The following is a 6,668-nucleotide window of genomic DNA, read 5'->3' as shown; positions in this document are numbered from 1 at the left end:
TACTCTATCCCACACTCAGAAGTGTTGCCCTTACATAAATGGATGACTGGAGTGGGGATTTCTGCTTGAAACAAAAAAAAAAAAATCTTCATGTTTATCTATTTTAAGGGGTTTTTTGTCAATTCATATCTTCCCTATACATGCTTTCCAGAGATTTATCAAAAGAATATTGACTTACATAAAAAGGAATTCTTCCTAATTCCAGTGCTATGATGGCTTTGCCCATACAAAACCCTTACAAAAACTCCTTGAGCAGCAGTAGTATATATGCTGTGCCAAATATATTCAGCTGTTTACTTTCAAGCTGAGCAGTGCTGCAGGGATCTTGGCATATGGCCCCCACTATTTGAAATCTGAGGAAATTCCCACTAGGCCTGAGACCAAACACCTTCTTGCAGGTATTTGATGGGCTTTTACTACTGTGGTGTTTTAAAAGGCTGGTGGTTAGCAGCCTCTCACTGCCCAGGGATCCAGCTGAGTTGCTTCACAGAGTGCTGTTCAGCCTGCCTTGGTTGCAGACACAATTCAGCCACTCCCAGCTGTGTTCTCCCCACTTAGAGCAATGATTAATTTCTTCCCATGATTTCAATATAAAAGTCGTCTGCACTGAGTGATGGGCACTGCTTCTGTTCTGCTTTGCTACGTTTTTTAATATCAAGTGGTGAATGATTGTTTTTTTCACATTAGAATTTTCAGAAATACCGTCTCATACATTCCTGGTTTTATTCTAGTGGCCCTACAGAAGCAGGCTGAAAACAAATCTGTAACTGAACATTGTATTTTTATGTAAGAGGCAGCTTTTAATCTCTTTAAACAGTACATACTACATGTTGATTAATACATATCAATAAAAACTGTTCATGAAGTCTTGAGTAAAAACTGGCTTCCTTCCTGATTATTCATTTTTCACCAGTTTGGTGTTTCTGATGTGTGTTTATTCTAAGCAGGGCTCAGAGCTCTGGAGGAGTTAACACATGATAATGCCAGTAAAGGGTAGAAAAGCTGACTGCAGACTGCAAAGTTGGTAGGCCCAGCACTTCCTACGTTTGTTGCCAAAGGTAGCATCCCCATTGCTTCTCATGGCAACTGCACTGCTGCAGTTCAGACTAGTGCCCAGCCACATAGGGAGGTTGAATGCATTGCAGCCTGAGAAATTAAGAATGATTAAAAAACATTCCTGTTGAATGCCCTAGAATACTGTAATAAAGAAAGCTTCTGTATTTGAAACATGTTCCAACAAGCCATGAAACTATTCTTAAAGTTGCATCATTTTGCATCCAGGAGAAAACTCTAAAGATTTGTTGAACATCCCTTGATTTGATGAAAGCTTTTGGCCACTCAGAAATGAGATGAATTTTGAAGCATGATAGAGGGACCTGGCTGTCTGAAAAAGCTTCCTTTGGGTGCTGAAAAGTTCAGCAGAATTCCAAGCCAATCATTTCCCCAAAGCAATCAGTAGCAAATGAGATTGCATCTTAGGGACTTCATTGTTCATGCTATTTTGTGCATTTGTGCTATACAATGCACTAAAACAATCAGTGTTTACTCCTGAACTATTCAAGGCTACAAAAACTCTTGCAGGATTTGAGCATTCACTAGTACCCTGTTCTAAACAAGATATTTAGTTTACAGGCTGATTTTCTTCTTACGTTGTCAGGCTTCAAGTATTGCTGACTCCAAGGAAAACAAAAGATTATGTGCTAAAGAAGAAAACGCATTATGCCTTCCACATTCATCGGTAGAAATAAACTTGAAATTTGATATGCTTTTGCAGTTTAGCTATTGCATCAGCATGAAAGTATCTTCTTCACCAAATTAAAGTGACACAGCACTCCCATGCTTACAGTGCTCCTATATAAATAAGTCAGAGATTCTGCATAGAAAATGCAACCAGCCATAGATTTCCACTTATGGAAAACTGCCATGACAGGATTCTGTGTACCTGCTCATAATGAAATAGTATACCTTCTTGGCTTTAGTCAGATGGATTGAATGCGACTAAATGCGTCATCAATAATGATGTCCCAGCAGCATGTGTAGTAGGTGTGGTTTGGGTAGACCATACGTAAGTGACCAAACAGTTCTCATACACTGAGCTGGAACATTTGAAAAGGAGGATGGATGGTGAGACATTATTCAAAGGTACCCTAGAAGGACTGAACACACCCTGCCAGCTAATGCTTCTGGATTCCTAAACCAAAAAGAGGAGTCCTCTGCATGGGCTTAAAAGTAGCTGCAGGCGTCAGCATGTTAGCACGTACCTCCTTATGGCAACAGCATCTTTGACTCTGAGACCATGATAACAATGAACATGATTCTAATTTCACAGGGCATTTCACTAGCTGTCTATTGCCTCTTTCAATGAAAAATAGATATGAAAGGAGTAAGAGATTCTATACTATTCATATAATGTACTGTAGAAGATCATAGAATCATAGAATCGTTAGGGTTGGAAAGGACCTTAAGATCATCTAGTTCCAACCCCCCTGCCATGGGCAGGGACACCTAACGCTAAATCGTATCACCCAAGGCCTCGTCCAACCTGGCCTTGAGCACTGCCAGGGATGGAGCATTCACAGCCTCCCTGGGCAACCCATTCCAGTGCCTCACCACCCTAACAGGAAAGAATTTCCTTCTTATATCCAACCTAAAGTTCCCCTGTTTAAATTTTAAGCCATTACCCCTTGTCCTGTCACTACAGTCTCTAATGAAGAGTCCCTCTCCAGCATCCCTATCGGCCCCCTTCAGATACTGGAAGGCTGCTATGAGGTCTCCACGCAGCCTTCTCTTCTCCAGCCTGAACAGCCCCAACTTCCTCATCCTGTCTTCATACAGGAGGTGCTCCAGTCCCCTGATCATCCTCATGGTCCTTCTCTGGACTTGTTCCAACAGTTCCATGCCCTTTTTATGCTGAGGACACCAGAACTGCACACAATACTCCAGGTGAGGTCTCACAAGAGCAGAGTAGAGGGGCAGGATCACCTCCTTCGACCTGCTGGTCACACTCCTTTTGATGCAGCCCAGGATACGGTTGGCTTTCTGGGCTGCAAGCACACACCTGAAGCCAGCTCATGTTCATTTTCTCATCAGCCAGCACCCCCAAGTCCTTCTCCGCAGGGCTGCTCTGAATCTCTTCTCTGCCCACCCTGTAGCTGTGCCTGGGATTGCTCCCACCCAGGTGCAGGACCTTGCACTTGTCATGGTTAAACTTCATAAGGTTGGCATCAGCCCACCTCACAAGTGTGTTAAGGTCCCTCTGGATGGCATTCCTTCCCTCCAGTGTACCAACCAAACCACACAGCTTGGTGTCATCGGCAAACTTGCTGAGGGCACACTCAATCCCACTGTCCATGTCAGCGATGAAGATGTTGAACAAGACCGGTCCCAACACCGATCCCTGAGGGACACCACTCGTTACTGGTCTCCAGCCGGACACTGAGCCATTGACCACAACTCTTTGTGTGCGGCCATCCAGCCAGTTCTTTATCCACAGAGTGGTCCATCCATCAAATTGATGTCGCTCCAGTTTAGAGACAAGGATGTCGTGTGGGACAGTGTCGAACGCTTTACACAAGTCCAGGTCGATGATATCAACCGCTCTACCCCTGTCCATCAGTTCTGTAGCCCCATCATAGAAGGCCACCAAATTGGTCAGGCAGGATTTCCCCTTAGTGAAGCCATGCTGGCTGTCACCAAGCACCTTGTTGTTTTTCATGTGCCTTAGCATGCTTGCCAGGAGAATCTGCTCCAAGATTTTGCCAGGCGCAGAGGTGAGACTGACTGGTCTGTAATTCCCCAGGTCATCCATTTTCCCCTTCTTGAAATGGGGGTTATATTTCCCTTTTTCCAGTCATCGGGAACTTCATCTGACTGCCACGATTTCTCAAATATGATGGCCAGCTGCTTCACAACTTCATTCGCCAGCTCCTTCAGTACCCACGGATGGATCTCATCAGGACCCATGGACTTGTGCACGTTCAGATTTTTAAGATGGTCTCGAACCAGTTCCTCTCCTACAGTGGGCCCAAGGTCTTCATTCTCACAGTCCCTGCATCTGCCTTCCAAGACTTGGGTGGTTTGGTCGCAGCCTTTGGCAGTGAAGACCGAGGCAAAGAAGTCATTCAGAACCTCAGCCTTCTCCAAATCCTGTGTAGCCAGTTCTCCTGAGAGCTTCTGGAGGGGGCCTACATTCTCCCTAGTCTGTTTTTTATTTGCTATGTACCTGTAGAATCCCTTCCTGTTATCTTTAATACCTCTAGCTAATTTTAATTCTAACTGAGCCTTAGCTTTCCTAACCTGTTCCCTAGCTTCTCTGACAATATCCCTGTACTCTTCCCATGCCACCTGTCCTTGCTTCCACTTATTATAAGCCTCTTTTTTCAATTGAATTTTCCTCAGGAGCTCCTTATCCATCCAAGGAGGTCTCCTGGCCCTCCTGCTGCACTTCCTTCTGGTTGGGATGCAACACTCCCGAGCTTGTAGCAGGTGATCCTTGACTATCAACCAACAGTCTTGGGCCCCTCTGCCCTCTAGGGCTGTATCCCATGGAACCTTCCAAAGCAGGTTCCTGAAGAGGCCAAAGTCTGCTCTTTTGAAGTCCAGGGCAGTGAGCTTGCTGCACGCTCTTCTCACTGTCTGAGGATCTCAAATTCGAGCATCTCATGATCGCTGCATCCAAGGCTGCCCTGGAGCATCACATTTCCAACGAGCCCTTCCCTGTTGGTGAGTACGAGGTCAAGCACGGCACCTCTCTTGGTCGGCTCCTCTATTACTTGCAGAAGGAAGTTGTCAGTTGTAGAAGAGGGCAGATTTGCATTATGTGTTGTATTATAACTGGATTGGGGAAGAACAAATCGTAAGATAAGTTGCACAGTTGCTGTAGAGGATGTCTCTGTAGATTCAGTCCAAGATGGGTAAATACAAGATTTACTCAGGCCTGATAATAGCTTCACAATTGAAAACTGTTAAAAAACAGGGTATTTTAATTTGAAGGTTAACAGAAGGTTTGTACATGAGCTGCTGCCTCTTGAAGGTACTGAGATATCAGCTTAAGGCCATTATAACTCAACCATCATTTTGCTTGAAATATGTTTGGTTTTGGTTTGGCTAAACTTTTAATTTCTTTAGGATTAACAAATTATATTTCAAAGCTAGAGAAGCCTATCTGCATTGTACTTTCATTACTCTGGAGTGTAAAGTAGCAGGTGAAGTGTTGACATCATTATTACCCAGTGAATTTGGGGATGCAGGTAAATCATTTTTCACCTGTCTGTACATGCATACCTGCACATATACCCGTACGCTTTGCAGTCATAGCATCTTCAGAAAGCAAAAGGAATTAATGTCTTCAGTTTTATTTTGTAGATTTCTCATGTTGGGTTTTATCTGATCATTTTCAGAGAGATGTGTTGCCATTGATTAAGTTCTGTAGAAACAGTTTATGTGTTTTAACCCAACTTCAAGCTATGTTGCTGTCAACCCTGTTAATGTGTGTTTGTCTAATCAAACACATGCAACATTGTGTGTCTTCTGAAACACTGGATTGTGAGTAAGGGAGTTCGTGCTGGTGAAAAAGGGAAGATGTAGGGTTTTTTTTCCTACTCTTGTCCTGTTTGTATTTGGGCACTGTCTATTTCCCTTAAGCCTATAGTTGCGTTTCTGTTTTTTAACGAGACAGTCTATAGCACACTTCTCTATTTTTCTCTCTCCACTTCATGTTCTATCCCACAGTGTTTCAAAATGCTTCTTTCCAAAACCAGAATGATTTGTGATGTTGATATCATCAGCCATATGGTCTATTGAGTAAATCACACATGATTTCTTGGTAGCCAGTAGCTGCTAGCTGTGAATGACATGACACACATAGCATTACATTAATTTCTGTCCTAAGAATTCTAGTCACAGCCTCAAAATTTGCTAAAAAAAAAAGAAGGAAGAGGAATGAAATATTGTACAAGTCCATTTTAGACTGAATTTTTATTTCAACTCAGTATACTTCTCTGTTTTCTATTCTATTTGTGGTTCTGGCCATTCATAGGTTTATTGTATGCCCATCCTACTGTTACAGAGAAGGAAATTTCTCCCAGCTAAATCTAGAATAAATGTGTTATTAGTTCAAGTTTTGTTATTACATTTCCTTTTCTAATCAAGACAAAGAATCTGCAGTTAACAATGTAATCTTTTTTCCTGTTGACTTGCTCCTATAGATACAACCATAAAAGCAATTGGTTTGAATGGTTTCTTTGCACTCAGGTTCTTTTTTGAAATACTGATTACTCCTAATTGTCATTTCTTAGCCACAGTGATTTAGAATTATGTCTTTCAGAGTCATGATTTTCTCAGAACTATTCACATTAAACCGTCTGGTGATAGTTTTGTGGTGATTGATTTTTCAAAGCATTGAAGTGAAGTTTGATTCATAGTTCTAAGTGAGCTGGTTGACTAAATCCCTGTGCAATCTTTTGAAAATGTATAACTTCCATCAAAACCTACAATATCTATAAATTGTATTTAGAATGACATCTAGGCTAGCCAACTCTAAATATGTTCCCAATAAAATGGTGTGCTCCAGATTAGTCAGTCATTGCCACCTGGCATGACAAACAGATTACAAATGTTTATCAGGTTACTCCTCAGTCTTTGAATTCATTTTTCAGTGTATTCAGCAC

The sequence above is a fragment of the Pezoporus occidentalis genome, unplaced genomic scaffold (assembly GCF_034315485.1).
Source record: "Pezoporus occidentalis ecotype Australia unplaced genomic scaffold, CSIRO_AGI_Poc_V1 ctg56, whole genome shotgun sequence".
In the NCBI taxonomy this organism is placed as follows: domain Eukaryota; kingdom Metazoa; phylum Chordata; class Aves; order Psittaciformes; family Psittacidae; genus Pezoporus; species Pezoporus occidentalis.
The sequence above is the reverse complement of the archived record's forward strand: the minus strand, read 5'-3'. Positions refer to the sequence as shown.